Consider the following 18222-nt stretch of genomic DNA (forward strand, 5'->3'; position numbering starts at 1 on the left):
AGATTTTTTTATGCATTCATATATTCTTCACACCAACCCCCCTTTATGAGAAAACCGAGGCTTGTAAAGGGTATGTTTCTTGAAGCCCATGAATAATAAATAGCTTAGGTGGGGCTAAACTCAGGTTTATGAAATAGGCAAGACTTAGCAAGACGTGCCAGCTTGGCCCCAGACCTTGTGAGAACCTCTGCAATGCCCCTGACATGGTCATCCACTGTATGGACAATCTGGGCTTGGTTTAGACTACTCTGTCAGAAAATTCTCCCTCAGGCTGAACTTGAAATCATCCTGGCTGTCACTTGGTGTCTACAGCCCTGGTGTGGCTTCCTGGAGCCACACCAATCATGTTTGACATAGACTATAAAATCCAAACAATTTTTTTTTTTCGAGACAAAGTCACTCTCTGTCATCCAAGCTGGAGTGCAGTGTGGAGATCTCGGCTCACTGCAACCTCCGATGTTCAAGTGATTCTCCTGTCTCAGCCTCCCAAGTAGCTGGGATTACAGGCACGTGCCACCACGCCCGGCTAATTTTTGTAATTTTTTTTTTTAGCAGAGACGGGGTTTCATCATGTTGACCAGGCTGGTCTTGAACTCCTGGCTTCAAGTGATTCGCTTTGGTCCATATTCTAAAATATAAACAGTGATTTGGGCCTAATAACTTTATGAAGATAAAAAAGCTTACTGCTTGTATTGGAACAATGCCCACGCATTTACGATCATTAAGAGAAGAGAGAGAATGAGATAAAAGCAGAAGATAAAAGATAAAGGACCTCTGGAGAAAGCAGCCCTAAAGGTCTAGCAAGTGAGGGGTGGGAAAAGGCAAACAGCAGATGAGCCCCGGATCTGCCTGGAGGGACAGGAGGGAGCCCTTCTCTGTGCTGGGTGATACAGCTGGGAGACCCACGTACTGCTCAGCATGGCCCCACAGCGGGTACCTCTGTGTGGTCTCCCAGAAGAACAGGTGTTTTTCTACCAGAAACAAGGTGGTTGTGTCCTCACGCTTCTGAGACGGGAGTTACTCTTGTATTCTCGCGAGATGCGGGAGAGGGGCAGGGTTTGAAACATGGCAGAAGACACAGACCAGCAACAAACTACCAACACTGGAGAGGAGCCCCTGGATGTTATCGGGCTCAGCTTAGATGAGCGAGTTTACATGAAAATGAGAAATGACCAACAGCTTCGAGGCAGATCACATGCTTATGAACATTTAAATATGATCTTGGAAAATGTGGAAGAAACTCTTACTATAGAAATTGATGAAGAAACATACGAAGAGATCTATAAATCAAGGAAACAATATTCCAACGCTGTTTTTCTGGGGAGATGGTTGTGCTGGTTGCTTCTCTACTGAGAGTTGGCTGAAACAAAGAATTTGTCCTGTATGGAAAATAGGAGACTTTGTACAGTAGCCTCTCTAAATGTACAAGACATTCAAAAGAGAAACCTGCATACATTCTGATATGAATAAATAATTCTGGGGATTCTCCCACTCCTAAAATGAACTGATTTGCAGATAACTCACAACTTCTTAAGCTAAATGGCATTTTAATTTTTCTAAAGCTCTTCCAATAAATATGACCACCAAGATGCAGAACTCTATTTCAAGACTTGTTTTGCTCCATTATTCTTATAGACAATTTCTGATTATTTTTTTTCTTTAAAATGGTGCTTCCTCGTAGGGGGAACAAAACCCCAAAATATAAGATACGGTGGCTGGGTGCAGTGGCTCACACCTGTAATCTCAGCACTTTGGGAGGGGAGATTGCTTGAGCCCAGGAGTTTGTGAACAGCTTGGGCAACATGACAAAACCCTGTCCCTACCAAACAACAACAACAACTCAAAAATTAGCTGGGCATGGTGACATGTACTTGTTATCCTGGCTACTTGGGAGGCTGAGGCAGGAGGGTCAGGAGCCTGGGAGGCGGAGGTTGCAGTGAGCACAGATCACACCACTGCACTCCAGCCTGGCAAGTTGGGCAACAGAGGGAGACCCTGTCTCAAAAAAGTAAATAAAGGGAAATATATAAGATACCACTAGCCCATCACCCTCTTGCTATCCTGGGGTCACACCTTACACGCATTTGCAAAATGTCTAGCCAGAGTGAGTGAACAGGGAACCCACGGAAGCTAACTGAAACACTGGATCCCAGCATCCTGGCTAACAGAGCTAACCTATACTGGAAAAATAACTCCAGAGGCTGGATAAGACTCCTTGCCATCTGTTACTAGAAACATATTAATACTTTCATGGGACACCTACACAGAATATTTAATACCTACATTTGCTAGGAAAAACCTGCACTTTCTTCCACTGTGTGCTGGAGAGGAAAAATCTTAAGGATCTTCATAGGGTATCCAGAAGGACACTTTATTAGGAGAGTCTTAGTGTAGTGTTTGTTCTAATTTGTTTAGACAAGGAACATTTCCTTTCATAGTTCAGGTCTGACAATAGTACACTCTGAACTTTAAATAAGCACACCATGTACAGCATGGGAACTGAGTCAATAGTTTTTCCAGAAAGGTTTTATTCCTCGCATCCCCCCTTCTTCCTCTCTTGGCTTCACTGACAGAAGAAATTCTGTAGCATCAAGAATTCTATTTCCAGCTGGGCACAGTGGCTTACACCTATAATCCAAGCATTTTGGGAAGCTGAGGCGGGTGGATCACTTGAGGTCAGGGGTTTGAGACCAACCTGGCCAACATGGTGAAATCCTGTCTCTACTAAAAATGCAAAAAAAAAAATGAGCTGGTGTGGTGGCAGGTGCCTGTAAATCCCAGCTACTCAGGAGGCTGAGGCAGGAGAATCACTTGAGTTCCAGAGGCAGAGGTTGCAGTGAGCCAAGATCACTGGATAACAGGCTCCATTTCAAAAAAAAAAAAAAAGGATTCTATTTCCTGAGAGCAGGTAAAATAAAATCTCATAACTCTGGAATTAGGGATCATTTGGAACAGGAGCTAGAGTACACATATCTTTGAGGGCCCAATTCTTTCTCCAGACACTGCAAATTAATAGTGTAAAGGAGATTAGGCAGTGTTTAAGATTCTCAAAAACAAATTCTTCAAGCATCCTCAAGCACTCACAAACACTTGATACTGTAATTAGAAATAATTATCTTCTCATTAAGCCTCTACTAGGCAACAGTGGTAATCTACTTTGAGTTATGTGCACTTAAAAAAATTTCTTCAAAATAGCTTATAAATCACACTTCCAATAAATACAAACTAATCCTTTACAAAATTCACCTGACCCAGTAAAGATTTCTACATACTAAATCTACGTAAGAATTAAAGGTGGGGAAAGGCCAGATTCAGCACGAATGTTCCTTGAAAGGAAGGGAAGGCTATGGTGATGAAAACAGACCCACCTTACATGAGCACCAATTGCAGGGCAAGGACAGTCACAGTCCCTGGGGAGGAAACTGTGGAGGGATGTGAGGCAACACCCAAAGCAGATTATTTCTAAGAGGAGGAGAGAGTCTCTGGGGACCCCGTGTACCTTGAAAATGAGCAAGTCTGGGAAAGGGAAGTGTCCATTTGATATCTGCCCCTTACCTCTCCAGGCCTGGGAGTAAGAACCACATCTTTTAAATTTAAATATGTACATGTACACACACACACACACACACACACACATACGTCTCTCGCTCTGTCACCCTGGCTAGAGTGCAATGATGCAATCACTAGCTCACTGGAACCTTGAACTCCTGGACTCAAGCGAGCCTCTCGCCTCAGCCTCCCAAGGTGTTGTGATTATATGCATGAGCCACTGTGCCTGGCAGAAGCAGGCCTTCTTGAAGGAAGGGTTCACAGTTTCCTCTTGTGGGGAGAAGGGGGATGCTGAGTTCTGAAGCAGCAGCAGGAAGCCCTCATTTTAGGACTAAACACAATAAATGTCCACTGAGGCTTTTCGTTCCTAACTCATCAGAGGAGAAAAGGTGAGCAAGAGCTGGCGGGCACTACTAAACTTAAGGTCTTTTGTGGGCAGTTCTGGAAAATTTCCCATCCATGCTTGTTCATTCCCATAGGTTTCTGACAGTGACTGTCAGTAAAACCTCCCCAGGAAGAGGGGAAGCCAGCAAGGAAGGGGATGTGGGCATACCATGTTTACTCTGAGAGAACCACCCCAGGAAAAATGAGTCTCCAAGGCCCTTAGTCAGAGAGCAGAGCAAAGAGGCCAAGCCTGGGAGCAGAAGGTCCGCCTACTGCCCTGCCCTGGTGACCCAGTCTTCTCCTTGCCCGTAACATTCATTCACCACCTCGCTTACCCCTAAAACATGCCGGGTGGGCCTTCTTGGAAGGGACCTGTACTTAGTGTAAGTTTCTAAACGATAGTTACAAATCCAGCATCTGTCTTGGAGTCTTTCGGCATCTCCAGCCTGAACAAACTCTATCAGGCCATGCTGTGTTCATTATATCCACCCTACCCAAAAGGGAAAGTAACTTGTCTCCTGAAGTATAGCTTCCCAGATAAGTGAATATAACAAGGGTGCGCAGTGTTATCTATCAGATGACAATAACTGTTTCCCTTTTTGCCTCTGATGCTAGGAAATTCAGAATCAGACTTGAGTAACTGTTATATCTGGTGATCAGCCTATTTGTTTTCCCCTCCCTTTTTGACTTTTGGGTATTAGCACTACTCTATTTTCCGTGTGTCTTATCATAATCATAATCTTAGTGGAAAGAGGAGGATATACTTTAACCTATAGATGCTAGCTACATCATCTTGCCCAGAGATGAACACTGTATCAGCACTCCTATGTTTCACAGTGGGAATGTGGTCAAACACACCCAGCTCATGAACGTGCACCACTACTTCCCCATCCCCATTCCTAGGGCATCAGAGAAAGCCACATTATGCTCACACCTTGGCTCACGTCCTTTGAAAAGTTGCTATGTAAGACTGAGTCAGGAAACAGTGTTTGGTACTGAAGCCCCGTAGCGTATTCCCAAAGCAAATGCAAGCCTCATAATCAAATCATTATCTGTGGGTGAGCATTTATTTTTGGTAGCATAACAAATACTGGATGATTTGCAGTATAGAATTTTCTTATAAATGGATCAGAATACTGCTAGCTATCAGACAAAGCTTAGAAATAAGTAGCTTTTTAAGAGTAGAAGAAAAACTGATCAATAGTCACATCTTTCCCTTTTGTGATACTGAAGCTAATTTTGGGCATTTTTATTTTTTCTAATATAAGCCAGCAGTATTATAACAAAATGGCAATTAGAACTAAAAAGCTACCTTTAGTTGTATCAAAATAATACAGCATTCCACTTAAAGAAAAAAGCGTCCATGAAAAGTACATTCAATCAATATTTTGGTACCGTATTTATTTCTAGCACAGAAAAACAGCCTGACTGTGAAGTTGTACTCAGCCTTCAAATGAGGCCATCAACATAAACACTCTGATTTCCGGCCGGGCATGGTGGCTCACGCCTGTAACCCCAACACTTTGGGAAATCAAGGTGGGCGGATCATGAGGTCAAGATATGGAGACCATCCTCCTGGCCAACAGGGTGAAACCCCATCTCTACTAAAAATACAAAAATTAGGGGATCCAAGATGTCAGATTAGGAGCAGCTCAGGATTGCAACTCCCAGTGAAAGCGTGGAGGGTGAGTGGATGCTGCATTTCCAGACGAATTTTTATTGCCCACAGACCAGGAGATTCCCAGGCAGAGGAGCCCCACGGGTTGCCAGCATAGCTGGTTTGGCCCCCCGCGGCTCTTTTGGCCCGTGTGGCGTGGCTGTTTGGGCTGATGCCCCCGCACAGTGGTTCTCTGTACAAAATACATGGGTCCAGGCACTGTTTTAGCTGGAGACTGGAGCTCTGGGAAGGCAGAGTCGCCCATTCATTTGATTAAAAAGGAGACTGAAACAGGGAACCAGGTCAGGAGGTTCCTGGGCAAAAAAGTGCAACAAATCTCAGCACCACTGTTTCAGCTGGCGCAGTGGGTTGCCGCACAGGAAATCACACAGATCCTGGCACCTTTTCAATAGGCAATGGGAACACCTGGGAGACAGTCGACCGTTCAACTAAGAAAAAAAAAAAAAAAAAAAAAACAGGCTCTGAGGCAGGGAGCCAGGTGATCAGGCTCGGCTGGTCCCACACCCACAAAAAAACAGCAATCAGAAATGTTCTGGATTGAGAGTTTCACAGCAAGCACAGCTGAACTCCGGATGGTCCAGCTCTGTGGGGGAGGGGCGTCCACCATTACCGAGGCAGCCCACCACTACGGAGGTAGTTTGTCATTGCTGAGGCAGCCCGCCATTGCCAAGGCAGCCCACCATTACAGAGACGGTCAGCCATTATAGAGGTGGGCTGCCATTGCTGAGGCACTTCTCACTACACCAGTATAAACAGAACTGCAGGGAAGTTCACACGGCAGCTGAGCAGAGCCCACAGTAGCTCAGCAAAGCCTCTGCAGGCAGATAATGACTAGGCTGCCTCCTCGCTGGGCAGGGCAGCCCTGAAAAAAGGCAGCAGCACAACAGAAACTCATAAATAAAGCCCTAACTCCCCATAACAGAGCTACTGGGGAAAAAAAAAAAGGGGGTTTATGAGTTCTGCTGCAGCAGACTTAAACGTACCTGCCCAGCAGCTCTGAATGAACAATGGAGCTCACAGCTCAGCACTTGAGCTCCTATAAAGGACACACTGTCTCCTCAAGCAGCTCCCTGACCCCCGTATATCCAAAGAGTCACCTCATAAAGGAGAGCTCAGACTGACATCTGGCGGGTATCCTTCTGGGACGAAGATAGCAGAAGAAGAAACTGGCAGCAACCCTTACTGTTCTGCAGCTGCTGCAGGTGATCCCCACGCAAGCAGGGCCTGGAGTGGACCTCAGCAGTCCTACAGCAGAGGGGCCTGACTGTTAGAAGGAAAACTAAGAAACAGAAATAACTTCATCATCAACAGGATGTCCACTCAGAGACCCAATCTGAAAGTCAACAACTACAAAGACGACAGGTGGATAAATCCACAAAGATGGGAAGAAACCAGTGCAGAAAGGATGAAAACACCAGAAACCAGAACGCCTCTCCTCCTACAAAGGATCATAACTCCTCACCAGCAAGGGAACAAGGCTAGATGGAGAACGAGTGTGATGAATTGACAGAATCAGGCTTCAGAAGGTGGGTAATAAGAAACTTCTGTGAGCTAAAAGAACATGTTCTAACCCAATGCAAAGAAACTAAGAACCTTGAAAAAAGATTTGAGAAAATGCTAACAAGAATAAACAACTTAGGAATATAAGTGAATTGATGGAGCTGAAAAACACAACACGAGAACTTCACGAAGCATACACAAGTTTCAACAGCTGAATTGACCAAGCAGAAGAAAGGATATCAGAGGTCGAAGATCAACTCTACGAAATAAAATGAGAAGGCAAGGTTAGAGAAAAAGGGGTAAAAAGGAATGAACAAAGTCTCCAAGAAATATGGGACTATGTGAAAAGACCTATCTACGTTTGATAGGTGTACCTGAATGTGACAGAGAGAATGAATCCAAGCTGGAAAATACTCTTCAGGATATTATCCAGGAAAACTTCCCCAACCTAGCAAGGCAGGCCAATATTCAAGTCCAGGAAATACAGAGACAACCACAAAGATATTCCTCAAGAAGAGCAACACCAAGGCACATAATAGTCAGATTCACCAGGGTTGAAATGAAGGAGAAAATGCTAAGGGCAGCCAGAGAGAAAGGTTGGGTAACCCAAAAGGAAGCCCATCAGACTCACAGCGGATCTCTCAGCAGAAACACTACAAGCTAGAAGAAAGTGGGGACCAATATTCAACATCCTTAAGGAAAAGAACTTTCAACCAGAATTTCATATCCAGCCAAACTACGCTTCATAAGTGAAGGAAAAATAAAATCCTCTGCGAACAAGCAAGTACTCAGAGATTTCATCACCACCAGGTCTGATTTACAAGAGCTCCTGAAAGAGGCACTAAACATAGAAAGAAACAACCAGTACCAGCCACTCCAAAAGCATACCAAATGGTAAAGAGCATCAACACAATGAAGAAACTGCATCAACTAATAGGCAAAACAGCCGGCTAGCATCAAAAAGGCAGGATCAAATTCACACATAACAATATTAACCCTAAATGTAAATAGGCTAAATTCCCCAATCAAAAGACACAGTCTTGCAAATTGGATAAAAAGCCAAAACCCATCGGTGTGCTGTATCCAGGAAACCCATCTCACATGCAAGGATACACAAAGGCTCAAAATAAAGGGATGGAGGAAGATTTGCCAAACAAATGGAGAGCAAAATAAAAGCAGGAGCTGCAATTCTCGTCTCTGATAAAATAGACTTTAAACCAACAAAGATCAAAAGAGACAAAGAAGGACATTACATAATGTTAAAAGATCAATGCAACAAGAAGAGCTAACGATCCTAAATATATATGCACCCAATACAGGAGCACCCAGATATATGAGGCAAGTTCTTAATGACTTACAAAGAGACTTAGACTCCCACACAATAATAGTGGGAGACTTTAACACCCCATTGTCAATATTAGACAGATCAATGAGACAGAAAATTAACAAGGATATCCAGGACTTGAACTCAGACCTGGACCAAGCAAACCTAATAGACGTCTACAGAACTCTCCACCCCAAATCCACAGAATATACATTCTTCTCAGCACCACGTCACACCTGCTCTAAAATTGACCACATCATTGGAAGTAAATCACTCCTCAACAAATGAAAAAGAATGGAAATCATAACAAACAGTCTCTCAGACCACAGTGCAATCAAGTTAGAACTCAGAAATCAGAAACTAACTCAGAACTGCACAGCTTCATGGGAACTGAACAACTGGCTCTTGAATGTTGACTGGATAAACAATGAAATGAAGACAGAAATAAAGATGTTCTTTGAAACCAACGAGAACGAAGACACAACATACCAGAATCTCTGGGACACATTTAAAGCAGTCTCTAGAGGAAAATATATAGCAATAAATGCCCACATGAGAAGCAAGGAGAGATCTAAAATCAACACCCTATCATCAAAATTGAAAGTGCTGGAGGAGCAAGATCAAAAAAACCTCAAAACCTAGCAGAAGACAAGAAATAACTAAGATCAGAGCATAACTGAAGGAGATAGAGACGCACAAAAAAAAACCTTCAAAAAATCAATAAATCCAGGGGCTGGTTTTTCGAAAAGATCAACAAAATAGACCACTAGCCAGATTAATAAAAAAGAAAAGAGAGAGGAATCAAATAGATGCAATAAAAAACGATAAAGGGGACATCACCACAGATTCCACAGAAATACAAACCATCATCAGAGATTATTAAAAACAACTCTATGCACATAAACCAGTAAACCTGGAAGAAATGGATAAATTCCTGGACACTTGCATCCTCCCAAGCCTAAACCAGGAAGAAGTCGAAACCCTGAATAACCAGATCTGAAGTTGAGGCAGCAATTAAGAGCCTACCACCCAAAAAAAGCCCAGGTCCAGATGGGTTCACAGCCAAATTCTACTAGACATACAAAGAGGAGCTGGCACCATTCCCTCTGAAACTATTCCAAACAATACAAAAAGAGGGAATCCTTCCCAAATTATTTTATGAGACCAACATCATCCTGATACCAAAACCCTGCAGAGACTCAGCAAGAAAAGAAAACTTCAGGCCAATAACCATGATGAACATAGATGCAAAAATCTTCAATAAAATACTGGCAAACCGATTGCAACAGCACATCAAAAAGCTTATCCAACATGATCAAGTAGAATTCATCCTGGGGATGCAAGGCTAGTTCAACATACACAAGTCTATAAACGTAATTCACCACATAAACAGAACCAAAGACAAAAACCACATGATTATCTCAATTGATGCAGAGAAGGCCTTTGACAAAATTCAACAGCCCTTTATGCTAAAAACCCTCAATAAGCTAGGTATTGACGGAACATATCTCAAAATAATAAAAGCTATTTACAATAAACCAACAGCCAATATCATACTGAATGGGCAAAAACTGGAAGCATTCTCTTTGAAATCTGGCACTAGACAAGGATGCCCTCTTTCACCACTCCTATTTAATATAGTATCGGAAGTTCTAGCCAGAGCAATCAGGCAAGAAAAAGAAATAATGGGTATTCAAATAGGAAAGGAGGAAGTCAAATTGTCTCTATTTGCAGACAACATGATTATATATCTAGAAGACCCCATCGTCTCAGCCCAAAATCTCCTGAAACTGATAAGCAACTTCAGCGAAGTCTCAGGATACAAAATCAATGTGCAAAAATCACAAGCGTTCCCATACGCCAATAACAGACTTAAAGAGAGCCAAATCAAGAATGAACTGCCATTCACAATTGCTACCAAGAGAATAAAATACCTAGGAATACAGCTAACAAGGAACGTAAAGGACCTCTTCAAGGAGAATTACAAATCACCGCTCAACGAAATAAGAGAGGACACAAACAGATGGAGAAGCATTCCATGTTCATGGTTAGGAAGAATCACTATCATGAAAATGGCCATACTGCCCAAAGTAATTTACAGATTTAACGCTATCCCCATCAAGCTACCGATGATCTTCTTCACTGAACTGGAGAAAACCACCTTAAACTTCATATGGAACCAAAAGAGAGCCCGCATAGCCAAGACAATTCTAAGCAAAAGGAACAAAGTGGGAGTCATCACACTACCGGACTTCAAACCATACTACAAGTGTACATTAATCAAAACAGCATGGTACTGGTACCAAAACAGAGATATAGACCAATGGAACAGAACAGAGGTCTCGAAGGCAACACAACACATCTACAATCATCTGATCTTTGACAAGCCTGAAAAAACAAGCAATGGGGAAAGGATTCCCTGTTTAATAAATGGTGTTGGGAAAGCTGGCTAGCCATGTGCAGAAAGCAGAAACTGGACCCCTTCCTGACACCTTACACTAAAATTAACTCCAGATGGGTTGAAGACTTAAACATAAGACCTAACACCATAAAAACCCTAGAAGAAAATCTAGGCAAAACCATTCAGGACATAGGTGTAGGCAAGGACTTCATGACTAAAACACCAAAAGCATTGGCAACAAAAGCCAAAATAGACAAATGGGGCCTAATCAAACTCCACAGCTTCTGCACAGCAAAAGAAACCATCATTAGAGTGAATCAGCAACCAACAGAATGGGAAAAAATTTTTGCAGTCTACCCATCTGACAAAGGGCTGATATCCAGAATTTACAAAGGACTAAAACAGATTTACAAGAAAAAAACAAACAAGCCCATTCAAAAGTGGGCGAAGGATATGAACAGACCCTTTACAAAAGAAGACATACGTGAGGCCAACAAGCATATGAAAAAATGCTCATCATCACTGATCATTACAGAAATGCAAATCAAAACTACATTGAGATACCATCTCATGCCAGCTAGAATGGCGATCATTAAAAAATCTGGAGACAACAGAGGCTGGAAAGGATGTGGAGAAATAGAACACTTTTACACTGTTGGTGGGAGTGTAAATTAGTTCAACCATTGTGGAAGACAGTGTGGTGATTCCTCAAGGACCTAGAAATAGAAATTCCATTTGACCCAGCAATCCCATTACTAGGTATATATCCAAAGGATTATAAATCATTCTATTATAAGGACACATGCACATGAATGTTCACTGCAGCACTGTTTACAATAGCAAAGACCTGGAACCAACCCAAATGCCAATCGATGATAGACTGGACAGGGAAAATGTGCCACATAAACACCATGGAATATTATGCAGCCATCAAAAACAATGAGTTTGTGTCCTTTGTAGGGACGTGGATGAACCTGGAAATCATTGTTCTCAGCAAAATGTCACAAGAACAGAAAATCAAACACCACATGTTCTCAGTCACAGGTGGGTGTTGAACAATGAGAACAAACACATGGACACAGGGAGGGGAGCATCACCAACTGGGGTCTGTTGGGGAGAAACAGAGGAGGGACAGCAGTGGGTGGGGAGTTGGGGAGAGACAACATGGGGAGAAATGCCAGATATAGTTGAAGGGGAGGAAGGCAGCAAATCACACTGCCATGTTTGTACCTATGCAACAATCTTGCATGTTCTTCACATGTAGTCCAACATGCAATTAAAAAAAAAGGAAAAAACAATTAGCTGGGCATGGTGGTGCGCACCTGTAGTCCCAGCTACTTGGGAGGCTGAGGCAGGAGAATCACTTGAACCCGGGAGGTAGTGGTTGCAGTGAGCCGAGATCACACCACTGCACTCCAGCCTGGTGACAGTGAGACTACATCTCAAAGAAACACTCCGATTTCCTTGGGTTGAATAAAATCATCTTTTCAAAAGATAAATCAGATTATGCCCTGTTCCTTCCCAAAGATTTTTAATGTTCCCTAAAGTATGAAATGGTTAACAAAGAATTTAAGGCTCTCTTGATCAGGGTCCTATCCTAGTCATTTTCCAGCAGATCCATCCATTTCACGTTTTGAGCACATCTATGTACAGCCCTAGGGTAAGGCTGGACCTTTATATATCTCCATGTCATTAGCTCTGCCTTGCAGATTTAAAAGTGGGAGGCATCAAATAAGTTATGGTGACAGCTAAGAAGACACAGAGCCAGGATTTGTACTAATGTCTATCTTTTAACCTCCATCTTATTCGATGTGTGTGACACGCTGGCCACACCTGAACGCTGCATGCACTTGTGATTTCTGTGTTCGTTCTTCACCCTAGCAAGGTCTCCTTCCCAATTCTCCTTTCAAGGACCAATTCAAACAGTGTCTCTCCCACAAAGGTTCTCCCACCCCCATGCCCAGCTAGGACTGACTGCCTTCTCTGTGTTTCCCCTCATTTGCATTTGCTCCTTGTACAGTGCTTATTCTGCTAGGTACGACAGGTGTTTGAAGAACATTTGTTCCTCCAGCATTTAGATGCCTCCTTGGAGGGAAGGATCATCTATCGTCTACTAGGCTACCTGTGTCTGCTCCACGCTCTTTCCTCAATAGGACCTTAGTACTTATTAAGTGAATCAGTTGTTGACTAGCAGCCAACTAGGGCGGCCAGATGTTTAGGGACAAGTGGCTGCCCTAGTTGTTTACATTTGTTCAGCTGTTTGCAATGAGATCAAGAAGAACTTGCAACTGCGGTTGTGCTGGGTCTCTTTCAAGACAGACTGGACCATGAATGGTTCACGGCTTACGACACATGCAAGAGGTCAAATAGTCAGGAAACTGATGTGTGTCATGGCTCTTCACTGCTCCAAGTGGAACAGAGGTGATCAATTACCAAATGATAAATATTGCGAGGTATGATGGCTCATGCCTGTAATCCTAGCACTTTGGGAGGCCGAGGCAAGAGGATCATTTGAGCCCAGGAGTTTGAGACAAGCCTGGGCAACATAGCAAGTCTGTGTCTCTATTTAAAAAAAATTAGCCAGGCATAGTGGCATGCCTACAGTCCCAGCTACTCAGGAGGCTGAGGTGGGAGGACTGATTGAGCCCAGGAGTTTGAGGCTGCAGTGAACTAGGACTGCTTCCCTGCATTCCAGCCTGGGCAACAAAGCCAGACTCTGTCTCTAAGAAAGAAAAAGAAAAAAAAAATATTAAGATCTCCTACGTACAGAATATGCAGGTGTGATCCTTTCCTCCCTAAGGGATTTTTCCCTTGTGGGGACCATTGTAATTGTGGCAGCTCAGGTGCCTCCTCCTTTGGACACACCCATATGTTCTCACTCAATCCATTATTTGGGATGGCATAAGGAAGCAGTCTTGTACTGCATCAAATGAAAAACTTTAAAAAATAATTTTTCAGGCCCGGAGCAGTGGCTCACACCTGTAATCCCAGCACTTTGTGAGGCAGAGGCAAGCAGATCACCTGAGGTCAGTGGTTCGAGATAAGCCTGACCCAACATGGCGAACCCCCCGACTCTACTAAAAATACAAAAATTAGCCAGATGTGGTGATGCATGCCTGTAATCCCAACTACTCAGGAGGCTGAGGCAGGAGAATCGCTTGAACCTGGGAGGCAGAGGTTGCAGTGAGCCAAGATCGGGCCACTGCACTCCAGCCTGGTGTCAGAGCAAGACTCCATCTCAAAAATAAATAAATAAAATTAAAAATAAATAATTTCTCTAATGCACCAGCAAGGTTCTCAAATGCAGTTTCCTGTCCCTTAGGAAATCACAGTTTGGTAGAACATGAACACAGAAGAGTCCTTTCACCTTCCAAAGTCCAAGAAGGCAAGGACTTGTTTAAAGGATGCAAGCAGGCCTCAGGAAGAATGGCACGAGAGGACCAGATCTTGCCATATCATTCAAGTTTATCAGAAAAGAGAGGTCATCAGTTACTAAAGACTTATCAGCATCAAATAATTATCTAAGGCCAGGCGCGGTGGCTCACACTTATAATCCCAGCACTTTGGGAGGCTGAAGTGGGTGGATCATGGGGTCAAGAGTTCAAAACCAGCCTGGTCAAGATGGTGAAACCCCGTCTCTACTAAAAATATAAATAATTAGCCGGGCATGGTGGCACACACCTATAATCCCAGCTACTTAGGAGGCTGAGGCAGAGAACTGCTTGAACCTGGGAGGTAGAGATTGCAGTGAGCCGAGATCGTGCCACTGCACTCCAGCCTGGGTGACAGAGCAAAACTCCATCTCAAAAATAAATAATTTTCTAAATGTTTCCTGTACATTATTTTCTTTTTCCTTTCAAGAATCTGATATTCGAATTCAAACTCCCATCTTCTAGCTGAGAAAACTGACTTACTAGGACTCAAAGCTAGTAAGTGGCAGAGTGGTGGGATTCCAGCCCAGGTACACCTGGCTCCAGGAATATCCTACCTTTTCTTGAGATCTTTCTGTGTTGCCAAACCATTTATCATACATACACCTGTTTCCTATAGCCCCTAACACCCCTCAAATCTACTTACTTTACTCGAACCACTGTGTTACCATTAAATACTGCAAATGTAAAAAATATGTATGATTGATAGAGAAACCAGAAGAGCAAATACAGGCTGCTTGAGAGTCCTTGGAGCCACGAGGCAATTACGGGAGCTGTTCTCAATTTGACATCAATAAGTAGAAGAAACCAGCTTAAATCCCAAGGTACCTTGCATAATAAAAAATGTGGGTTACTTCTATTTTACCCACTAACAAAGATCCTCCAGACTGGCTTGTACATGAACCCCCTCTTTGGCTAAAGCTCCAGCAGGTTCTACACTCATTAAATGCTCTGCTATCAAGGCGCAGATAAGAGGAGGCTTTCTTCTCCCACAGCCACGGCCGTTTAAAGGCTCCAAAGATTCATGTTTCGGACAGAGAACAGACGTCCTCCAAGATCATACTGTTTTGTGATCTGGGATAAAAGAAATGAAACAAATGGTGGACTGTGATTTTAAAGATAAACATTCTACCATGACCCTTCTTAGAACCCAAGTCTGTATTTGGATTGGCTATATTTCCAAAACACAGGGAACAGGCTTCCAGGGCCCACTCACAACACTCACAGCAGCTAGGCAGCTCGGACCTCACGGGCAAGCTCTAATTCCATAGCCATGTATCCTAAATAAAGGTTCACTTCCAGGGTGGTAGCCTAAGTTAGCGGTTAAAGGCACAGATTTCAGAGTGAGACTGCCTAGGTTCAGCACTGCCATGTGCACTGCCTCGTCTTGGGCAAGTTTATGCCTCCATTTTCTCATCTGTAAAATGAGGAAGGCAGTATCTACTGGCTCACAGTGTGACTGTGAGGACTACAGGAATTCATGATTATGATAGGGTCTTGTGCAGAGGAAGTGCTGTAAGTGCTGGCCGTGCTTTATGAAACCCAACATACCCCAGATAGGTGGGAACTTCAGAAAACTCCAGAGCCAAGAACAGTGCTGCTGCTGTCACCATCACTAAGCTCTTTCAACAGAAGCTGGTCACTGTCCCCACTGCCCCCACAGGCACGGAGTGTTTGTGTGCACACAACTGCCGCTTGCTCTGCGTCTTGCAGCGGAAAGGAGAGTGGAGAGTGGCGAACGGGGTCTCAAATTCACACCAGGAAGTCCCTTAAGAATCAAGTTTCAATGAACCTGAAAAGGAAAGATAATTTTTTAAAAGATACCCCCCCCGCCCACACACACACAAAGCCAAAGATGCTGCCATACTGCTTTACAGTCTTACCTGGTGTTTAACTTGACTTGTATAAAGGTACCTTATGTCAAATAACTAAACTTTACATTCTCAATAGCCAACTCTTGTTTTCTAACTGTCATGAGTCTTCTATGTTGCTATTTTCAGTAAAACTAGGATTCTGAGTTACGACCCTAAAGACAGATGTCTAACATTTTCCACCTGCAAGTCTTTAAGCAAGAGAAAATCGTATTAGAAAGGCATATCTAACGATTATAACTTGCTACTTCCTCTAAAAAGCCTTCTTAGCCTACTTTTTGAGAGTATTATGGCATGGCCAGGCACAGTGGCATGTGCTTGTAGCCCTAGCCAGCTACTCAGGAAGCTGGGCCAGGAGGATCATTTGAATCCAAGAGTTGGGGGCCAGCCTGGGTAACATAGCAAGACCCCATCTCTAAAAAAAGGAGGGTGGGGCAGGGGCGGAGGATGACAGAGAGACAGAGAGAGAATGAATAAATGAATGTGAATTACACTTGGAAGCTTGTTTTTACAGATATTACATGGGGGATTTGGGGACTTGGTTATACTTAATTCCATGACCTTATGTGTAAATGGGGTAATTATTTTATCGATGTTCTCTCTTCTTCATCTCTTCTTTAAAACTGTCACCTACTTTTGTTTTTTGTTGCTGTTTTTTGCCCAGTAATTTCTCTCCAGATTGACTCTTTCTTCCTATGCTCAGGGCCACCTATCTTAACCGACACCCTCATTTCCTATCTCTCCTACAGCAAGGGCAACCGTTTCACCAGCTTTCCTTGTCTTCAGTGTTCTATTCCTTCCATCTAGTCTCTAGGAGGTCATTACACTAATCTTCTAAACTTCCACTTTCCTCACATTTCACTGCTTAAGATGTTCAATGATTCTCCCTTCAGTAAGGAGACTGGATTCCTCCGCCTGCTGGTACTTGAGCTCTGAGTAGTTTTTCCTCTCAAACTTCCAATGTCTTCCTCCTCCCTTCACCAAACGGTTCTCAGCACTGTGGTACATGAAGGTATTTCTGAACCTTTTGTTTCACCTCAATACTTACACCCTTCCCTTCTGGACACAGCATTTCAAGGCCTCTGTCGTATCCAAATCCTACCACTCCTTCGAGATCTCTTCCATGAGTCCTTTCCAAAGGACTTCTCCTTCCAGATCCGTTTGGCTCTGATGTATAATGTTGGGTTGGGCCCCTCCTTGTTTCATCATCTTTGCTGGGTGTTTTACTAGTTATTGAAAGCATTCACTTTCTTAGGTGCCATACAACACTCAGCATAGAATGAGCAGTATCACTGAGCAGCAACTACCTATATACAGTACCTACCCAATTTCTCTATGCCATAACCCAGGATATTATAAATTCTGAATGAGACGTCCAAGAATGAAATACATGTTTACCGATATATACATACACATGTATGTGCACATATACATTCAACAAATTTTATGAAATGTTATTTATCTTTACTAAACACAATGTAACTGTATTTAGAGTTACCTTGTTCTCTGGACAGCTGGATAGTAGAAATGATTATTTTTGCTAATTTTACTATGTAGAAAAATCCTTGTTTGCAGATACATATTAGAAACAAAGTGCCCTGGCTGGGCGCAGTGGCTCACACTTGTAATCCCAGCACTTTGGGAGGCTGAGGCAGGCAGATCACTTGAGGCCAGGAGTTTGAGACCAGCCTGGCCAACATGGTGAAAGCCCATCTCTACTAATAATACAAAAATTAGCTGGGCGTGATGGTACATGCCTGTAAGCCCAGCTACTCAGCAGGGGTGCTGAGGCATGAGAAGCACTTGAACCTGGGAGGTGGAGGTTGCAGTGAGCCGAGGTTGCGCCACTGCACTCCAGCCTGGTGCCTGGCGACGCAGCAAGACTCTGTCTCAAAAAAAATAATAAAAAAAGAAGGCCAGGTGCAGTGGCTTATGTCTGTAATCCCAGCACTTTGGGAGGCCGAGGTGGGTGGATCACGAGGTCAAGAGATCGAGACCATCCTGGTCAACATGGTGAAACCCCGTCTCTACTAAAAATACAAAAAATTAGCTGGGCATGGTGGCGCGTGCCTGTAATCCCAGCT

At 43.4% G+C, this 18222-nt stretch overlaps 1 protein-coding gene and 1 pseudogene across 7 annotated transcripts in view; one reads left to right on the plus strand and one right to left on the minus strand.

The window, feature by feature from the left end:
- The window catches only part of TMCC3 (transmembrane and coiled-coil domain family 3), a 373454-nt gene that overhangs the window by 80090 nt on the left and 275142 nt on the right, over nucleotides 1–18222 (minus strand). The window lies entirely within an intron of this gene.
- Nucleotides 1041–1464, plus strand: LOC116564783 (annotated as a pseudogene).

Source organism: Sapajus apella, unplaced genomic scaffold (genome assembly GCF_009761245.1).
Source record: "Sapajus apella isolate SASKATOON/1434 unplaced genomic scaffold, GSC_monkey_1.0 scaffold2, whole genome shotgun sequence".
NCBI lineage: Eukaryota > Metazoa > Chordata > Mammalia > Primates > Cebidae > Sapajus > Sapajus apella.